At 40.3% G+C, this 19,496-nt stretch overlaps 1 protein-coding gene and 2 pseudogenes across 10 annotated transcripts in view; all 3 read right to left on the bottom strand.

The window, feature by feature from the left end:
- CFAP20DC (CFAP20 domain containing) overlaps positions 1–19,496 on the bottom strand; it is a 244,468-nt gene that overhangs the window by 205,499 nt on the left and 19,473 nt on the right. For 2 of the 10 annotated variants that reach the window (XM_055343306.1, XM_055343309.1), the window contains exon 2: positions 14,952–15,056. The exons of 7 other annotated variants lie outside the window; for them this stretch is intronic. The gene's annotated coding sequence lies outside the window, so the exon portion shown is untranslated. The remainder of the gene's footprint in view (positions 1–14,951; positions 15,057–19,496) is intronic. One more of the 10 variants, XM_055343308.1, reaches the window with a different exon arrangement.
- On the bottom strand, positions 9,327–9,458 carry LOC129522620 (U4 spliceosomal RNA; annotated as a pseudogene).
- Positions 12,138–13,393, bottom strand: LOC129521650 (zinc phosphodiesterase ELAC protein 1-like; annotated as a pseudogene).

The following is a 19,496-nucleotide window of genomic DNA, read 5'->3' as shown; positions in this document are numbered from 1 at the left end:
GGAGAGAGAGAGAGAGAGGCAGAGACACAGGCAGAGGGAGAAGCAGGCTACATGCAGGGAGCCCAACATGGGACTTGATCCTGGGTCTCCAGGATCATGACTGGGGCTGCCCTATTTGTTCTATCATTGATGAAGATTCTAATACTGGCAGCATTTTCTTCAGAGAGATATATTAACAGGTAAATAATCTTAGCACTCAATGAGAGGTGCAGAAAGTTATTTTCTTGTTCAAAAAACATGAAAAAATTCTTAGTATTTACTCCATTCCAGATCCTGATTTACTGAAGCTGCAAAACAAAGGATGCTAGCCATCTCTTCACGGAACTTAATCTCCTCGGAAAGACAGACCTAGAAATAAATATAAACCAGCCCAATAAATGCTATAATAGAAGCCTATAAAGAATGTTACAGAAATCATGGAAGATAAAGCTAGAAGAGCCAGGGGAAGCTTCAAAGAGAAAGATATCTGAAGCCAAGTTTTTTAGGATGAGTAGGATATGTTCATAATGCAGATGAGAGACAGGATAAGGGAGGATATGAAAGAATGGAAGTATGGTATGGTTTCAGGATCCTACCATAAGTCCAGTAGTTTGTTTGTTTGATTGATTGATTTTGAAGTTTTAATTTTTTTTTCTTCTTCTTTCTTTCTGTTTAGGGTGACTTTTTTTTTTAAGATTTTATTTTATTTATTCATGAGAGGCACAGAGAGAGAAAGAGAGAGAGAGACAGAGGCAGAGACACAGGCAGAAGGAGAAGCAGGCTCCATGTAGGGAGCCCGATGTGGGACTCGATCCCAGGATTCCAGGATCACACCCTGGGCCAAAGGCAGGCACCAAACTGCTAAGCCACCGAGGGATACCCAAAAGTCCAGTAGTTTTAAACAGCACAGGGCTGGGGGAGTATGTTGGGAGAAAGGGATGTGACTGAAATGAACAAGACAGTTGTAGCCAGAATGAAAATGCCTTTAATATTACATCAAAGACTATGGAAAGCTTTTAAGCAGAGAAGTAATAAAATCAGATTTACATTTGTGACAAATATTTGTAGGACCTGTAATGCTACATTATTATTGTTGATAAGTTAGCCTCTACCTTACTATGAGAACTTGAAGGGTGAGAAAAGATGACAGGAATTGATCAAAGACAAAAGAAAATAAGATTTGAGAGATGACATTAAGAAAATTCCCTGAGCTTTATCCTGAAATTGTGATCTTTATTACTAAAATTATTGCACAATGCCATTTTTACCTTTATCAATCATGAATTTACTAGTATGGCCATCCTGGTTCAACTGATTTTCACACGTAGACATAAGTTAAAGTTGACTTTTGTAATTCCAAAGTAGACTATGTTTTAAAAAACACAATGCATAATTTCATGAAAACATAGCTCAGAAAGAGAACTATACCAGTTAGTGATGTGTTAGGCTGTAAGTATCACTGAAAAATAGTGGTTTAAACAAAGATGAGGCTTATTTACTCAGTCTAAGGACTGGCAGTTCGGGACAGGTTAATAGCTCAGTAACACCATCAGGGACCCAGCTTTTTTCTCCATTTTCCCCTGTGCCACCCTCACATATAGCTTTTGCCTTCATATTCTCGATAAGGCTGCTGCACTTCGATGCATTTTATTCACATCTGGAGCATAAAATAAGGCAAGAGCAAAGTGCCAAAAAACTTAGAGCTAAAAGAACAAGTTAGCTGAGTATGTCCCTTTTAAAAAGCTTTCCTGGGAGTACCACCAAGTGAATTCCACTTGCATTTCATTGGCCAGAACAAGGTCACATGGCTGTCTCTAGCTATAGGGGAGTAAAGGAAGATGCATCAGTTTAGCTAGGTTCACTGCCATCCTGACCAAAATTCTGTTATAGGAAAGGAGAGAACAATGGATTTGAGAAGATAACGAGCAGTGTCTCTCGCAGAAAGTAACATAAGATCTTGCTCAGCTTTTTTGTTAGGTTGCAACCCAACTGCTAAGACATGCATGCTGAACACCCTGCATGCCTATGAGGGAGACAGATAATTTTCTCTTTTATAAGCCGTTCAGGTATGCTATTAATGGAGGCTACATGAAAGGATGTTCCCCAAATAATAGAATTTGAAGGATAGACTTAAAACAGAAATAGCAATTTTGGAAGTTCACCTAAATTCATCACATACAAGAGGCTCTTTGAAGTCACTACAAATGGTTAGTAATTTTATTTACTGTGTATATCAATACTAGTGACAGTATGCCCACTTGTTACCAGTCCAAGTAGCAGAAGCACAAACACCTGCACATGTTCAATATTCTTGATGCTTACCAGGAATGGTAGGACTAGCCAGCTGCTACTTTCCTTTCTGCCCAAATATTTTCCAAATATTAAGCTATTTTTTGTTATTGCAAAGAGGTAACAAAATTCACAGAACTCAGCTTTTAACAATTGGCTACTATATTTATGACAGATGGCTACATTTACAATTATTAACAGTCTTGCTACTGTTTGACTATAAAAACCAAAAATGCTACATAAATTACATGCTCAGTTGCCTTATTTCTAATTTAACTTAAGGGAACAAGAATTAATTTGATCTATTTTAAATATTTGCCAACAGGATGAATTCAATGACGTATGGAAAGATAATACTGAATTCACTGTCTTCTACTTCTTGCCACTAAACAATATATCAGCTTGCTTTTCTACTGAAATTGCATAAAATAGATAGGACAGCTAATTTAAACAGTTGTTTGCACATTCAATATTTATAACCCGAATCTTGCATGACTGACTGGAAGCAGTGAGTTAGAAGGTTTAGCTCAGCTGCTGCCTGGAGTGATGGATGGCCTCGAAGAATTTCTTGTTCACTGACCAGATCAATCACATAACAGAATAAAAAAAATAAGATCAGCCTTAAACTAGATTCCCAACATTTCCATCTGTATGCAAAACTACTGCAGGAAGAAATGTATCATAAAACATAATGTGAAGCTACTTAAAAATAATAAAAATCCACCAGAGAGGCTGTAGAATACAAACAAAAAAGATAGGGTGACAGAATGATATTCTGTTTTAACCGAATATTAACTGAGACTTTATTATATCTAAAACCCAAAAGTGTTGTCAATTTATAGTGATATTTTGATCGAGCTCAGAGTCATAAGTAAAAGGGTTTACAAATAATTGAAAAGGCTCCAATTCTGGGAGCCATATTTGCAGCTGAATTTTATTTAGTCGAACTAAAAGGTGGTGTTGTGGCAATCATTATATACTGCTATTTTTAATTATTCCAATGGCCATTCTAAAAAGATGGGTCTGTTAAATAATGAGTGAACAAACATCTGACGTTTCAAATGAAAGAATCCGTTAATGGTTAACTGCAAAACATTTGCATTAATGGGAGGAGGCTGGTGAGGCCTCCTTAGTGCATTTGTGGGTTTGACTGGTTTGTGGGAGTCCGTGGTGAGCATGTCTTTCCAGCTCCTCATTCAGTGATATCAGGTTGGTAACCTCAAGGCAGCCAGAGCAGGAATGTTTAGATCACAGAAATTAGCAAATGTTCAACAGCAGGGCTCCGCCCTACCCTGCCTGTGTGGTTGGTTACAGGGCTTGCTGGGAAATAGGTACCAGCATATGGCAGTGTGAGCTGTTCCTAGGGTCAGGGTCCAAGGCGGGCTAGGACGCTGAGGGGACCCAGAGCTGAAGAGCATAAGATTGAGGTCTTGCTGAACAGGTGCAGGAGTGAGCAGGCTTGCACCCTCAATAATCCTGAAGGTGCCCTGGGATGGGAGGTTTTAAAGATGGCTGTAGGTGGCAACTGGGAGGACAGTAATGGCATCCGCCACTTTCTGTGGCCCTGGGGCATTCAGTTTTCTCTCAAGCAAGTTTACCCCTCCTAGGAGTAGGAGTGAGAGGAGGAAGAACAGGTGGAAGAATTACAAGACATGAGAAGGAAAAGGAAGACAAAAAGAGAGAGAGAGAGAGAGAGAGAGAGAGAATGATAAAGAAAAAAGTAGAGTGAAAATGCAAGAATAAAAAAAAGGTAGACAGAAAAGGGAAGGCAAAGAGAAGAAAATGAGAAAAAGGAGGAAGAATGAAGAGGGAGAGAAGATAATGAAGAAACAAAATGGGGGGAAGAGAAAAGCAGCAAGAGGAGGAGAAGGGAGGGAATCATAGGAAGAGCTGGAGGTGGAGAAGGAACTGGGACTGTCAGCCCTTCTGTGCATGGGCAGAAGAATGGCTAGAAATGCTAGATGCACGGTGGGCCCTTTGATCCAAACCACAGAGATGGAGGCTCCAGAGCTGAAGACAGCAACCTTTCTACCACTCAAGGGCCTTTTCTTCTTTAGAGGTTGGAGCTTAGGTACTCTTTTGAGCAATGGGTGAAGAAAACCTGGCCATGTTTTGATAGGAACAGAGGCCAGCAAGAAGACAGAGCCTGGGTTCTGGCTACTTCATGGGTTTCCAGGAGTTCCCCAGGGCAGTGGTTTTCAAATGTCAAGTGCAGCAGCATCACCTGGAGGACATGTTCAAACACAGACTGCTGGTTTCTCTCTCAGTACTTCAGGAGTGGGGCCCAAGAATGCTCAATTAAATTCCCAGGTTGCGGATGCTGCTGGTGTAAAACATGGATTTCATAAAATAAAACATATCCTGGAAATGATTAGGACCCCAACTTAAGCCCTTATTAGTGAGCATCTTAGCAAGAATTCAAATGAGACAGATACAGGCTAATAGTGAGCAGCAGGAGTCCCGCGATGGGAAGAAAGGCATCCTGAATCAATTTTTCCTGCTTACAATTATGCCCTAGGCTGGCTGTGGCATTCACAAATGTTTCTCTAGTAGCCAACTCTGGAGAGTCTGACTCATTCCTTGAAATCTCCAAACCCTCACGGCAAGGTCTTCTGAGATCATTTTTAGACCAACGAGTGCAACTGAACTGAACAGGGGCGAATACCTGACCCAAACTAACACAATCATATTCTCTCTATAGGTATTCTGAAATTGCCTGGTAGGACTGGAAATGAAGCAGAAACACAGAATAGCTGAGATGGAGGAGTGAGATAGAGTACTTAAGGCTCTCTAATGCTGGCTTCCACACCCAGCTGCACTACTGTCCTTGGGCTGTGTGTGACGCTCCAACATACCTGTATTTGGTGTCCCTACCATGTTTTAATTTACTCAAGCTAGTTTGGTTGACTGAAATGAGGTACATGAATCTAGTCCCTCTTTACAACTGTGACAACTTCACTAGCACAAATGAACTCACAGGCCCTTTGATACACTGCACCAATCTTGCCTATTCTGATATTTTAACCCTCTTTAGTAGCCTATTCCAGGGTGTCATCACCAAGCTGGGTGGAAACAAACAAACCCTTATGCCCATTTCTTTTTATTGGGTGTTGAAAAGTTTTATGCATACATCCTTCTTACCATTTTTTAAATATCAGGTAAAACAGCTATGACTATATCTGTTACTAGGAATAACAGGACTCTATGTCAAAAGTTAACAGAAAACCCAATTCAAGTTGGCTCACTTAATAAATGAAATTTATTAGCTCATGGAGGGCAGGTTTCTGGGTTGACTGATTTAACAGCTCAAAATGGTCACCAATGACCCAATTTCTTTTGTTTCTCCCATTCTGCCACCTGGGTCAGCTTTATCTTCATGGGTCACAGGACAGGTGCCAGACACAAATGGTACTACTAATCCAGCAACTGAAAGAGCCCTAAAATTCACTCTGATTGGGCTAGAGTATGTCAGAGTCCCACTCCTAAAAGCATAAATGTGGCTAAGTGGATAGAGGGTGCTAATTGACCTACCAATCAAAACCCACACCAGCGGCTATGCTGTCATGTCTTATTAAAAGTAGATAGTCTGCCACTAGGCAGGGGGATATACCCAAACAAAACTCAGAAATTTTAAGGAAGAGAAAAATGTGGCAAAGTCTTCTAGGCAGAGAGACCACAGATGCCTACTACCACACTTGTTTCTCATATGTATAATTAGAAAATAACTTTAAAAATGCACTTTATTTTGCAACCACTATAGTCATAATTGGTTCAGGCAAGAATCATCATACTAAACTAGTAACAGAGAGCTTGATGAGGACCACGGTCTCTATAAACTATCAAGATATATCCACAAAATGACTTATTAATTTAAAGAGAAAAATAGTAACTTCACCATGAGTAAACCTGGCAGACAACACTTTAACCAAGTGATCAAAGCGAACACCACCTATAATGGAACAAACCAACATCATATGCCTCTTCATAAAAGGCATAAAAGGCATAAAAGGCTCAGTGGCTAAGTGGCTCAGTGGCTTAGTGCCGCCTTCAGCCCGGGGCGTGATACTGGAGACCCGGGATCGAGTCCCACGTCGGGCTCCCTGCATGGAGCCTGCTTCTCCCTCTGCCTGTGTCTCTGCCTCTCACTGTCTCTCTGTGTCTCTCATGAATAAATAAATAAATAAAATCTTTAAAAAAAATTCACTGAGAAGGATACAATATCTCTTTCATAGTATTTCTAAAGCCAAAAATGTATAACCTGAGTCTAATAAGGAAAACATCAAACTCAGTGAAAGGGCATGCTACAAAATAACTAGGCTGCACTTTTCAGAAATGTCATTGATGTGAAAAACACAGAATGGCTGAGGAATCATTCCAAATTAATGGAGACTGAAGACAAATGCAAACTAAATGCAATGTGTAATCCTAGACTAAAACCACAATTGCTATAAAGGGCAGTAGGTCTACACCATGGATAATACTGCATCAACGCTGAACATGCTGATTCTGAAAACTGTACTGTGGTTATGTCAGTGAATGTCTTTGTTCTTAGTAGGTACATACTAACTTATTTAGTGAAGGAATATGAGGTCTGAAATTCACTCTCAAATAGTTTGGGGAAAAATGTGTATGTACACACACACACACACACACACACACATACACGCACAGAAAGTAAAAGCAAATGTGGCTAAAATATTTAACTGGTGAATCTGGGTAAAAGGTAGTTCTTTGTACTATTTTTGGACCTTTGCTTTAAGTTCAAAATTGTTTCAAAATAAAAACTTTAAAATATTTAAAACTTATTTTAGACTGCGTGTCCCTATGATTTTTCTCAAAGCATGAAGTATTACTGTTTTGCACTGTGTATCACTTAAGTTTCATAAGGGCAAAAGAGCTGACAATAAATCTCAGTTTTCTTTTAACTTATTTATTAGAAACTCAGCTGGTAAAGGATGATATGTCTTAGCCAAAGCCTGTTGTTTCCTTTTCTTCTGGGCACACAGCCAGACTCTATTTCCCAGCATCTCCAATGCTGTTATGGGTGGTGTCTTCTGGCCAGAGAAATATCCTCCCATGTGGTTCTCTAGGTTCTCTTCTTGTACCTACTGTCCAGATACAGAAGATCCGGCAGAGGACTCTAACGTCCTAGATGGAAGACAGAAGGGGTGTAGGTCTCTAAATGACTATGGGTGGTCAGAGCCCTACCACTGGCCTGAATTGTGGCAAGAAGAGCAAACAATCTTTACAGAGTTAAACTACTGAGATTAGATTACCTGTTATAGCACTTAGCCTACTTGACTAAGTTACCTGATTTATTATTATTATTGTTTGTTTAAAGATTTTACTTATTTATTCATGAAAGACAGAGAGAGAGAGAGAGAGAGAGAGAGAGAGAGAGAGAGAGAGAGAGAGAGGCAGAGACACAGGCAGAGAGAGAAGCAGGCTCCATGCAGGGAGCCTGAAGTGGGACTTGATCCTGGGTCTCCAGGATCATGCCCTGGGCTGAAGGCGGCGCTAAACTGCTGAGCCACCCAGGGCTGCCCTGATTTATTATTTTTTAAAAGATTTTATTTATTTGAGAGAGAGAGAGCATGAGAAAGAAGGAGAGGGAAAAGCATGGAGCCCTGATGTGGTGCTTGATCCCAGGACTCTGGGATCATGACTTGAGCCCAAGGCAGATGCTTAACCAATATTGCCACCCAGGCAGCCCTAAAGTTGCCTAACTTATAAAACAGATTAATACAGGGGACACTTTAGGAAAATGCACTGAGGATTCATACATTTGCTATCAAAATACATACTTTAAAATAGCAGTTCTCAAAGTGTGGTTAAGGGAACTCTTGGTTCTCACAGGATAGTTCAGGGACCCTTGAGAGTCTCCAAGACATTTTCAGGGTCTCTGTGATGTCAAAACTATTTTCAGAGCAAGACTAAGATGTTCTTTGTCCTTTTCACTCATTCTCTTACAAGTACACAGTGGAGTTTGCCAGAGGTGATATGATGTATTATACCAAAAGAGACTGAATATGAAGCAGATATGAGACCACACCTGTCTTCTAAGTTAGACATTAAAGAGATTTACCAAAATGTAAGACGTCACTGTTTGCTAATTTTTTTTTGCTTTAGAAAATATAGATAATTTATGCTAATTATTCAGTTACTTATGTTAACATGTAATTGGGTTGTTATTTCTAAATAATAAATATCTTTTAAATTTACTTTTAATTTCTAATATGGTAAATACTGACAAATATAACCCACATAAACAAAAACCCTTTGGAGTCTTCAATAATTTTTAGGTGGGTAAAAGGGCCTGAGACCAAAAAATATAAGAACCCCTATTTCAAACAAGTATATCTAAAAATCTAAATAAAATAAACCCATATTGCTAAAATATAAGAGATAGGATAGTGAGTACCCTCGGCTGACCCTTAGTAACAGAAAAGCATAGTCTCTAGGACATGGTAGGTGCTAAATATATAGTTTTTAAATTAATACACTGTACAATGGTGAGCATATCCACATTTAAGAGTGTTGTGATAAATGAATGAGACCACATGCTTATGTGTTTATCATTGCTCACAGTTATTCATTATCACTCTTTATACCTAAGATGTTTGTAAGTCCCCATCCCACTGACTTCATACTTGGCTGTATAATCTGAGTTGGCCAATGGGATGTAAGTAGAAGTAATATGTGCCACACGTATCTAAGAAGAAGCTTTAAATTTAATTGTGTGGTTCTGCTCAGACTCTTGCTCTTCTGCCCCTGCCTTGTGAAGAGCATGTTTGTTGAGTGCAGGTTCTAAAATGAGAAGACATAGGACAGATACATAGTTGGCCTATAGTTAAACACAGCTACAGTTCATCTGCAGCTCTCAGGTAATGTGTGACAGAAATACATAAAACTGTTGTAAGCTATCCTAGCAAACCTGGCAAATACAGTATGAAATGAGCCTAACATACTGCAGATGTTCAGTAAACCTAACCATTCTCATCAGTGCTATTATTCAGTTAAAGTAGCACTAAAAAACTTGCTTAGTCCTTGAGTGACCACACAAAGCAGAGCCTACCTTGATTAACTAGGATAGTTTACACAACACTATTGACATAACCTCAGGATTCCATTAGCAATAATCACACCTCGGATAAACCTCATTGGCTACGATACTGCCACTGCGCAAAGCTAGCCTCAAGAATCCAAGTAAATGAAGTACATGACATAGGACAGGAGTGGCATCAAAGTAGACTTCACTCTAAGAAAAAATTCTGGCTACCATGTACCCCTAAATACCCACTGGAGAGTCTCAGGAATATCTGTAGAGGTCATTGGCAAGTGACTGAGAAACAAAGAGGTTCTAAGATGACTGGAAAATGCCCAGACTCAAAGGAGAGTGCAATGGGTCTATGAGCTCATCTGCTTGCCTTGCCCACATCCTCTTCTCAGAGCCTCTGAAGCTGAAACCAACGATGAAGCTGAAACCAGAGATGAAGCCTCTGACGCTGAAACCAAGTATGTGCTGAAAGCCAATGACTGGCCAATGACTGATCCTGATTTTTCTTTGGAATCTTTGCACTAGAAGATACACCAACTGAACGTGGTCACACAGTGATGGGTATTAGAGTTATAGGATCATTGAGGGAGCCATATTTGCCTGCAACCACAATGGCAAGCAATCAGAGAAAGTCAGTCTGCAGGATCAAACAGACCAGAGTGGACTAACAGGGTAAGAGATGAGAGTAGCTGCCAGAGAAAGAGAAATTACTGACAACTTTCAACTCTAAAGAGACCTGTATCAACTTGTGTGCAGTTGGGATCCATAAAATTTCTGCATGTTCTTCTAATACTTCTCTTTTTACCTGGCATAATTTAAATAAAGTAATGTCCCTAACAACCAAATGATCCTTAAAAGATGTAGGTTTTTGGGTTTTTTTTTTTAACCTTGCTAATCCTGACCCAAACAGAATTAAACTGATTTCTGGTTGTTTGTACAGGACAAGGGTTGGGGAGGAACAGAAATCTGGATTACAGTAACAGAATTAACTTTCTACAACTGAGAATCCAAAGTACTTGCAGAAATAACTTCGCTTTCAACGTGTCAGAAACTATGATTATAAAATCATACTACATCTTTACCTTTTTCCAATGCAAGCACTAAAAGGCAGCAAAGATGTCAAGCAAAGATGCTAGAGAGTCAGGAGTTCTGGATTTAGTATTGCCTTTGCCTCTAAGAAACTTTGTGTCTTGAAAAATGTCATATCCTTTTCCTGAGTCTTAGGGTTTTTTTTTTTTTCTATAAAAAATAGGAGTTGGATAAGATTTGTATTCCCTAAAATAATAGAGAACTGAACTTTTAAAATGTTTTAGAAGCTTCTGCTAACATATCGATTTCTAAAATACAGTTGAATTTGTACATTTTATTACAAATTACTATGTTTATGGTATAGCAATAATCATATATGGTTTTAAATAATTTATTTTCCAAGTTATAAATCAGTGGCATTTAACCTTAGGGAAAAAAAGGGATGGTAATACCTATGTATAGGAAACAGAACAGCTATTCCTATTTATTTCTAAAGATTTTTTTTTTTAATTTATTCATGAGACACAGAGAGAGAGAAAGGCAGAGACACAGGCAGAGGGAGAAGCAGGCTCCATATAGGGAGCCCGATGTGGGACTTGATTCCGGGTCTCCAGGATCATGCCCTGGGCCGAAGGCAGGCACTAAACCGCTGAGCGACCTAGGGATCCCTGTTCCTATTTATTTCTAACAAACATAACCAACCTCCAATTATACTGAGAATTTCATATCACTGTCATTGTTTCAGTTTATTATAATAGCTTTTTAAGTCTGAAAGAGATATAAAACTTAAGATCACTAATGTGTTCCAATATAAAAAGGCAGACTGCTTGGTATTAATTAAAATTCTCTGGGAATTCTGTTATGGGCTTATAATCAGAGTTTTCATGGAAGAGCCAAGTGTGATGTTCCTTAGCTTTCACCCAGCCTTGAGAACAACATTTACTTGCACATACTCCTACCCACAGAATCATTTTGAGAAAACTCAAGAGAATTTATTTCTCCTTACCTAAATTATTCTGCCTTTTCTCATTCTTTGAAATAGTTACTATCCTGCCAGTAGAGGTGTAGCTAAGAGAAATGCAGTTTATACTTGGTACAGCAAATTAAAGGTTAAATTAAGGCTTGGTTAGTAGTTTTCCAGGAACTAAGTATTGAGAAGATGAAAGTTGGATACTTTCTTAAATCATGTTCACCTGCTTTTTATTCTAATTCTCATTTCTTTTTCTACTTTTTCTAATCCAAGAATCACCCATATATCAACACATTTCAGTATAATACGATATAACAAGTGTTACTGAGGACTCACCAATGCACTCAGAATTCTTCTAAGTGCTCTGATGATAACAATGATGAATAAGTTGTCCTTACTCTCAAAGGGATCATATACACAAGTATGGGAGTGCTGAGAATTAGCTTTCTACAACTCAGAGTCCAAAGTACTTGAAGAAATAGTTCCGTTTTTGGGCAGCCCGGGTAGCTCAGCTGTTCAGCGCTGCCTTCAGCCCAGGGTGTGATTCTGGAGACCCAGGATTGAGTCCCATGTCGGGCTCCCTGCATGGAGCCTGCTTCTCCTTCTGCCCGTGTCTCTGCCCCCCCCCCTCTCTCTCTCTGTCTTTCATGAATACATAAATAAAATATTAAAAAAAAAAAAAGAAAGAACTTCGTTTTCAAAGTGGTTGCAATTGGAGAACAGGAGGAGGATGTACAGAGCATATACATATTTGGGTTTGGCTTTTTTTTTTCTTTTAAAAATGATTTATTATCAAAAAGCTTGCTCCCTCTCACTGCTGGGTCAGTTCAGCAATGAAGCTCTATCCTTTATAGGATTATTAGGACCCAAATAGTTTTAGACCAAAAACAACCACAACCACCACCACCACCACCAACTTGACTGTTGGTTCAGTGACATATTCACAGACATGTCAGTACGCGTTCAGGAATATGGGTTTCATTTCTTGATCGGAGTGCCAATCACCATAAAGTCTTCTGCTAGAGTCACTTCTTGGAGATCTAATACTGATTCAGCTTGCTTTTTTAGTTCTACAATCCCATCTGCTTCTCCTTCTCTGGCCAAGGCAACCGGTTTGTACCTCTGACTGAAGTGAGTCAGAACTAGTCTCTTCGCTTGGCACAACTTTGCAAATGCTGCTGCCATCTGTGGTGTGCTGTGGCCGTGCTCCTTGGCTTTGTCCATCTGAGCATCATCTAGGGTTGCTTCATGGATCAACAGGTCTGCTTCAAAGCACAGCTTCACTCCTCCATCACCCACAACCCCAGAACAGTCACCCAAAATGCAGATTTTTCTTCCAACAATAGGCTTTTTTAAGACATCTTGGGGAGAAATTGTAACTCCATTTTCCAGAACAACAGAAATTCCATTTTTCAGCTTCCCATAGGCAGGACCTGGAGGCACACCGAGGTCTTTCAGTTTCTGTGCATTGAGTTTACCTGGGCGTTTCTTCTCCACATCTGAAAACCCAAAGGAGGGAATTCGGTGAAAGAGGCGAAATGCTTTTACAACAAACTGTTCATCATCAACCAGGAGGTACGAGTTTTCCTCTGAGTCTAATAGGATGGTTCTTCCTTGCCCTCCTTGGGAAGGTTGTCCATTTCATTCACATGCATAAATTCTTTTTGTTCTTCTGTAGGACACTGATCTGCTGTAGGCACCAGCTCATGAACCACGTAAGGGAAGACCAGCTCCATGTGGGAGAGTTCCATGGTTCGCCAGATAAAGTCTCGAAGCCCGGCAGGGCCATAGATTTCAATAGGCTGTTTGGTGACCACAGAGCCACTCTGTAGGCTGATTGTGCAGAGGAGGCCAGAAAGGCCAAAGTAATGGTCTCCATGAAGATGCGTAATGAAGATCTTGGTAATTCTCCCTGCTTTAAGTTGGCTCTTCATAAGCTGTGTCTGAGTCCCCTCCCCACAGTCAAAGAGCCAGCACTCGCCCTCACACCGAAGGACCAGTGCAGAGGCACCCCGGGTTGGGGACGGGTATGCTGCACCCGTACCCAGAAACATCACATCCATAGACATCTTCCACCTTAGGTGATGCAGCCTTCCTCCGGTAATTAGGTGGTTTAACCTGCCGAGGCTTTGCTGTCAGGTTGCAGTTTGCAACAGAGGTGAGCATAACGGAATGTGGGAAGTCAGAACACTTTAAAAGCCAACAAATGGAGAAGGAGTAATATAGTCCCTTTGCCACCCTTGGCAAACAACGGATCCCGCCGGCGGTACCAGCCCCGCGGTACCAGTCCTGGGGCGCATCAGCCGCCCAGAGAGTCACCCAGAGAGCCTTGAACCCGCAGCAATAACGGGGGCTCCATCCCGGGACAATTAGACGGGAAACTCCGCAGGACGCGTGTTTTAGTATTTAAAAAAAGAAAAAAAAATCATCCCCTGTGATGCTACCGCGCAGTCGGGTCTGAGAATCACTTAGGGAAGGACCACGGGGAGCCACAAACGAGGGATCAGGCCGACCTGGACTCACTAGCCAAGGAGTCCGTGTTTAAAGGAAAAAAAAGTCACTACGAAGAAACTTCAAACGCAAGAGTAGGGAGGTCGGTACGACGCGTTAGCGGGGAGCATCCCTCCGCTGCCCCGCCGCAGCTCGCCCGCCCCGGGACACCTGGTGAGGGCCGCGCGCAGGCAGCAGCGGGGGCGGGGGCCGCCGCGGACACGGACACGGACGCGGACGCGGACACCTGCCTCCGCGGGACCCGGGGCGCCGCCGCCAGGGCCCTGCCCGCCCGCGCCGCGAGCTCCCCTCGGGGCTGCGCCGGGCCCCCGGGGCTGGCGGCCTCCCCGGCGGCGCCCCCCGCACCCCGCACCGCGGCCGCGCGCTGTCCCTCGCGCCCACTCACCCGCTCCCGAGGCCCGCGGCCAGGCCCACCCGACCACCCGGCCGGGTTTGGCTTTAAAGAGTGATTAGTTTCAAAAGCTGAAGAGAGAGGATCAGGTTGCATGACAATTTAAGTCAGAGGCATAAGAGCTATGTGGATATTCAGCAACCAGAGTGTCTATGGCAAGGGGAAGGAGTGGAATAGGTCATGGAAGGAGAGGTGTCTGTCAGACTGAGAAAGACCAAGGGTGCCCAGTGACAACCAATTCTGTAGGGCATTTGGATAAAGGAGCTTAGATTGGGGCAAATCTGATGGTTTCATGGATCTAGGCTGTGTAAGACCAAAAGCGAAAACCTAAAAAGTTCAAATATTGATCATTTAAAAACTAACAGCAAATGTTAAGAGTTCCTGGCAACAGAAGACTTAAATGTAGCTGAAACTTTCAATGTGAGTTTTATTTGCCTATGTATTATGCTATTCAGTTTTAAAGAGAAGGTCAAACCCCGTCAGTGGATTTCAACCTTTTGAGGGAGAAGTAGCATTATCTGTTCATATATAACATATAAACATTATCATTCCAAAACGTATAGATTGAAAAAAAGGGAGTACAGACTATTCTGTTTGAAGTAACAAAAGTGACTGGCAACTGTATAAAAATCAGCACATCAGATAATTTAGTATGTTCTTTCCAGATACCTCCCAAACTTCATTTCTATGAATGGAAATTCTAAACGGAAGTATCACTATCTTACCAATTTTAAAGCACCTGTATCTCCTTCTTCTTCCAAAAGAAGTATACCACACCACAAACTGCGACCAGCTTAAAGGAGTTTAACAATGCAAGGAATCTGAAACTGCTGAAAAAAGGAAATGAACATTTTTTTAAAAAAAAAGATTTTATTTGTTCATGAGAGACACAGAGAGAGGCAGAGAGAGAGGCACAGGGAGGAGATGCAAGCTCCATGTAAGGAGCCCCGATGTGGGACTCAATCCTGGGACTCCGGGATCATACCCTGACCCAAAGGCAGATGCTCAACCACTGAGCCACCCAGGTGTCCCAGGAAATGAATATTTACCAAGTAATGTGCTACATGCCAGGTACTATGCTAGATCTCTGTGAACAACTGAAAGTCCAATAAAGTCTGTGGCTGCCTATTGTAATACCTGGAAAATTTCTTTTCAAATGGGACTTAATAATTCAAAGTTTGATGATCACTCCATTGAGATTCAAATGCATTAGTCCCTGAAGATCTCATGGCCTAGTCAGGGTACAAGTTTGGTTGTAGTGATACATAAATAGTAAGACCATTATGTGATAAATGCCATAGCACACTTATGTGTAAGTGCTATTGTAAGACACATTTGTGATTTACTATATATATTTCAATCTAACAGAGCTATTTCTGTAAGTTCAAAAAAAGACTCTAAAATACTTGTATGTCCAAGTAAGAAACTCTGTAATTTAAGGGGAAAAAATTATAAAAATCAGAGATGCTAGAGATACCAGCCCACTCCACTGGGGCTGCTCTTTGTAATTATTACTGGATGACTTTTTTTTAAAATTTTTATTTATTTATGATAGTCAGAGAGAGAGAGAGAGAGAGAGAGGCAGAGACATAGGCAGAGGGAGAAGCAGGCTCCATGCACCGGGAGCCCAATGTGGGATTCGATCCCAGGTCTCCAGGATCACGCCCTGGGCCAAAGGCAGGCGCCAAACCACTGTGCCACCCAGGGATCCCTATTACTGGATGACTTAATCAAAGCCAAATGACTTCATAAAGTTTCAGGACATATTTTAATTGCTAACAAGCAATTTTTCTTCCATATTAAAAAGTTCTAAAATGCTCTATTAATAAAAATTCCTAAATTATTATAAATTTTATAATGGGGACTACAGGAGTCCCATAAAATACACATATCTTATATCTTATATTTAAAATTATTTTACTTTGAATAACTGAAATAATTAAGTGCCAGAATAAAAATAGAATACAGTGAGAGGTGGGTGCCTGGGTGGCTCAGTCAGTTAAGCATTTGACTCTTGCTTTTGGCTCAGGCCATGATCTCAGAGTTGTGAGATCGAGCTTCATATCAGGCTCCATGCTCAGCACCAGCACCAAGTCTGCTTTAGATTCTCTCCCTTTCCCTCTCCCTTTGCCCCTCACCCCATTCATGCTGTCTCTCTCCCAAACAAATAAATCTTAAAAAAAAAAAATACAGTGAGAGGGGAGGAGAACGAAACCAGAAGAAACATTTCTCCTGACAATAAAAAGTGAGCTTTATATCAATGACATTGAAGAAACCTATTTTTCCAACTCTGCCAAATTAAAGAAGTAAGAGCATTTGGAAGATACATGATTTGTTATGAGTCATCTTTAATCATCCCTGTTAGTGAAGGAGAACATGAACAGCAGTAAACAGCAAAGGCTGTTTATAAACCTCTTATACTTTAAGCACTGGAAATTACATGCTTTATTTTCCCTAGTGCCTGTTTATTCACAGATGAACCTTCCTATCTATCTGTGGTTCTACACTTGGCCTGGTCACCTGTAAGTCCCTTCAAATCAATGCTCTGAAGCTGGGAATTCTTATAGTCATCTTTTAAATAAATCACTAGCATCCATAATCAATGGATGGGAGTCACTTCTTCCCAGGTTTATGATCACTTTCTTCCAGATGGAGAACTTGCATGAGTCAGTAGTCCAGAAAAGGTGCTCTCCCACCTCTCCTCAGGGATGAGTACCATAAAAACTTCACAGGGCAAACAGACATGCCAACTTGTCTCAAAATATTTGAGAACAGTGGTGCCTGGTTGGCTCAGTTGTTAATCGTCTGCCTTTGGTTCTGGTTATGAGCCCAACATCCTGGGATCAAGCTCCATGCAAGGCTTCCTGCTCAGAGCCTGCTTCTCCATTGTCCTCTGCCCCTCCCTGTGCTTGTTCTCTCTCTCTCTCAAATACGTAAACAAAATATTTTTAAAAAATGCTTTATAATCTAAGTTAATCTAAAAATTAAACATCCTGGCACTTATTTAAAGATGTAAAAATTATGGCATTATGAACTTAATCTTTATAATCACTCAATAAACAGGTATAAATATCACTTCCATTGTACAGATAAGGCTGTGACACACAGAGGGCTCAGCATCTCACCCAGGTTATTCAAGCTAAGATTCTGCAAAGCCAGTGACTCCCAAGCTGCGAGTTGACCCATCACAGGACTCTGACTTATGCTCTGATGGTGTTTGGTGCAATAATTTAACTGCACAGTGCTCTAACAAATTATGATTTTATAGAGTAAGAATACTTCCAAATATTTGCATATGTGCCATTTTCTCTTTCTCATTTTCTCTTGCTACTATTGTGTTTTAGCTCTTTGAATGTATCTAGGTTATCTAAAGAGTACTGTCAAGATAATTTAGAAAAGTAAAATGAACCAAACTAACAACCAGAAAGAAAAGATTTCCCAAAAAACATTTATTTAATAGATAAAGAATATGGCATCTGATTTATATACCTACTGCATGTATTATCTAAATCTTCTACACAAAACCTATTTTAAGGCATGCAAATTTAATATATTATGAAAGACAGTATGCAAAGCATCTTAAAGTACTCTCTTTACTAATGCATGTAACAAAATATACTGATTATGCAAGTACATTTAATTGGATATAATTAAAATAATGAGATTTAAATACTGATGATTTTAAAAAGAAAAAATAGAAGTTGGAATCAGCCATGAGATACATTCAAAATATTAATGAAACTTGCAATGTCATGACCACTTCTGTACACAATGCTCTTGCTAGTTTAAAACAGAGCAAGTGCTGGCCATTTCTCCCCTGGGCTAATAAACACATAGTTTAGAGAGGTATTCACTTGGTGACATAAGATATTTTATTGGATAATAGACTTAGCTCTTGGATAACATCTTTTTTACAAATCACTTAAGAGCTACATAGCAACCACTATTTCCTTTAAAGAAAAGCATCAAAATGACCACAAGAGGTAAGAACATAAATTTTCCACAAGAAGAGTTATGCTCAGTTAAATGGACACAATCTCAGAAGCTCTCGCCAATGTCATTCTGATGCAAAGATATCAAATTTAGGTATTCTCTCGCCTCTGGTAGCTGAAGAAGGCCAATGACATGTGAAAAGAGCAGCTCTGCAGCTGTGAGGCCATAGTCCCTTAACTAGGTATAAAGTTTCAAAGGAGTCTACAGTCTCCAATGTTACTCAGGAAGAGACAGGAGCAAAATTCAATAGGGTAGAAGGGCCTGAAACTTCTATTAAACTTCTCTTCTGACCTCTTTGTCTAGTTCACTAGCAACAATACAGAAAAGGTGATACAGGGAAAACTTATTAAATTACCTTGAGGCTAAAGCTTTGTTTGTGGGATGGGTATGTTGCAATTCTCCATTTTACAGAGATGGAAGAGAAAGCTTTAAGATCCACATGGACCTAAATCTTCTAAAATTTCTTCGGGAAAAAACCCAACATTACCAATTGACTCTGACAATTAAAACAAAAGGAAAAAAAACCTCATGTTACCATTTAATGAAGAGGAAATTGAGAGTGCCTGGCATAAAGGGGATATAGCAAACTTGGGGATAGAGAAAAAGGATAAGAGAAAAATTCTGGAATGAGTATCATAAATCTTAGATGGAATTTTAGGTTAAAATCATTAAATTCTACTCAAATATAAATTCAAAATCAGAATACTGCAATAAGGACATCACAAAGGATCAGTTAAAATTTGAAAGGACTGGGGACCCTTTCAGGGGTCTCTCTCTCTCTTTTCTTTAAAAATTTACCTTATAAGATTCCAAATGAAAGTAGTACTCCAAATAGCTAAAGGTGCAAAATGTGAACCCTTCTGGCAATACAATTTTCCAGGACCTGCAGGCTAAGCCTCCCCAACCACTCCAAATAGCACATGATGTCCACTGCCAGCTTCAGAGTGCTTTCATCCCATATCCTGAAAAAGCACTGGTTGAGATCAGTGAAAATGAGAAAAATAATGTCAATTCACTAGAGGCATTGGCAGTACAAAATGTCTCTCAGAATTCATCGAGATAATGACAAAATCAGAAGAAAGGAATTAATGCAGCTCAACAATATTCAGTAAAATGAAAGCAATTCCTGTCAAAAAATGTAATATTCCAAAATCATTTCATGTGATTGGCAGCATCAGATATAGCAAAATGGATTTCTATTTCAGGATGCAGTCGGTTCTTTTCCAAGAGCTCAGGCTCATGGTGTTCTTCCCATGCACCAGATGTCTGCCCCCAGG

This window comes from Nyctereutes procyonoides, unplaced genomic scaffold, assembly GCF_905146905.1.
Source record: "Nyctereutes procyonoides isolate TBG_1078 unplaced genomic scaffold, NYPRO_anot_genome, whole genome shotgun sequence".
NCBI classification, from domain to species: Eukaryota; Metazoa; Chordata; class Mammalia; order Carnivora; family Canidae; genus Nyctereutes; species Nyctereutes procyonoides.
This window is presented reverse-complemented; position numbering and strand designations above follow the sequence as displayed.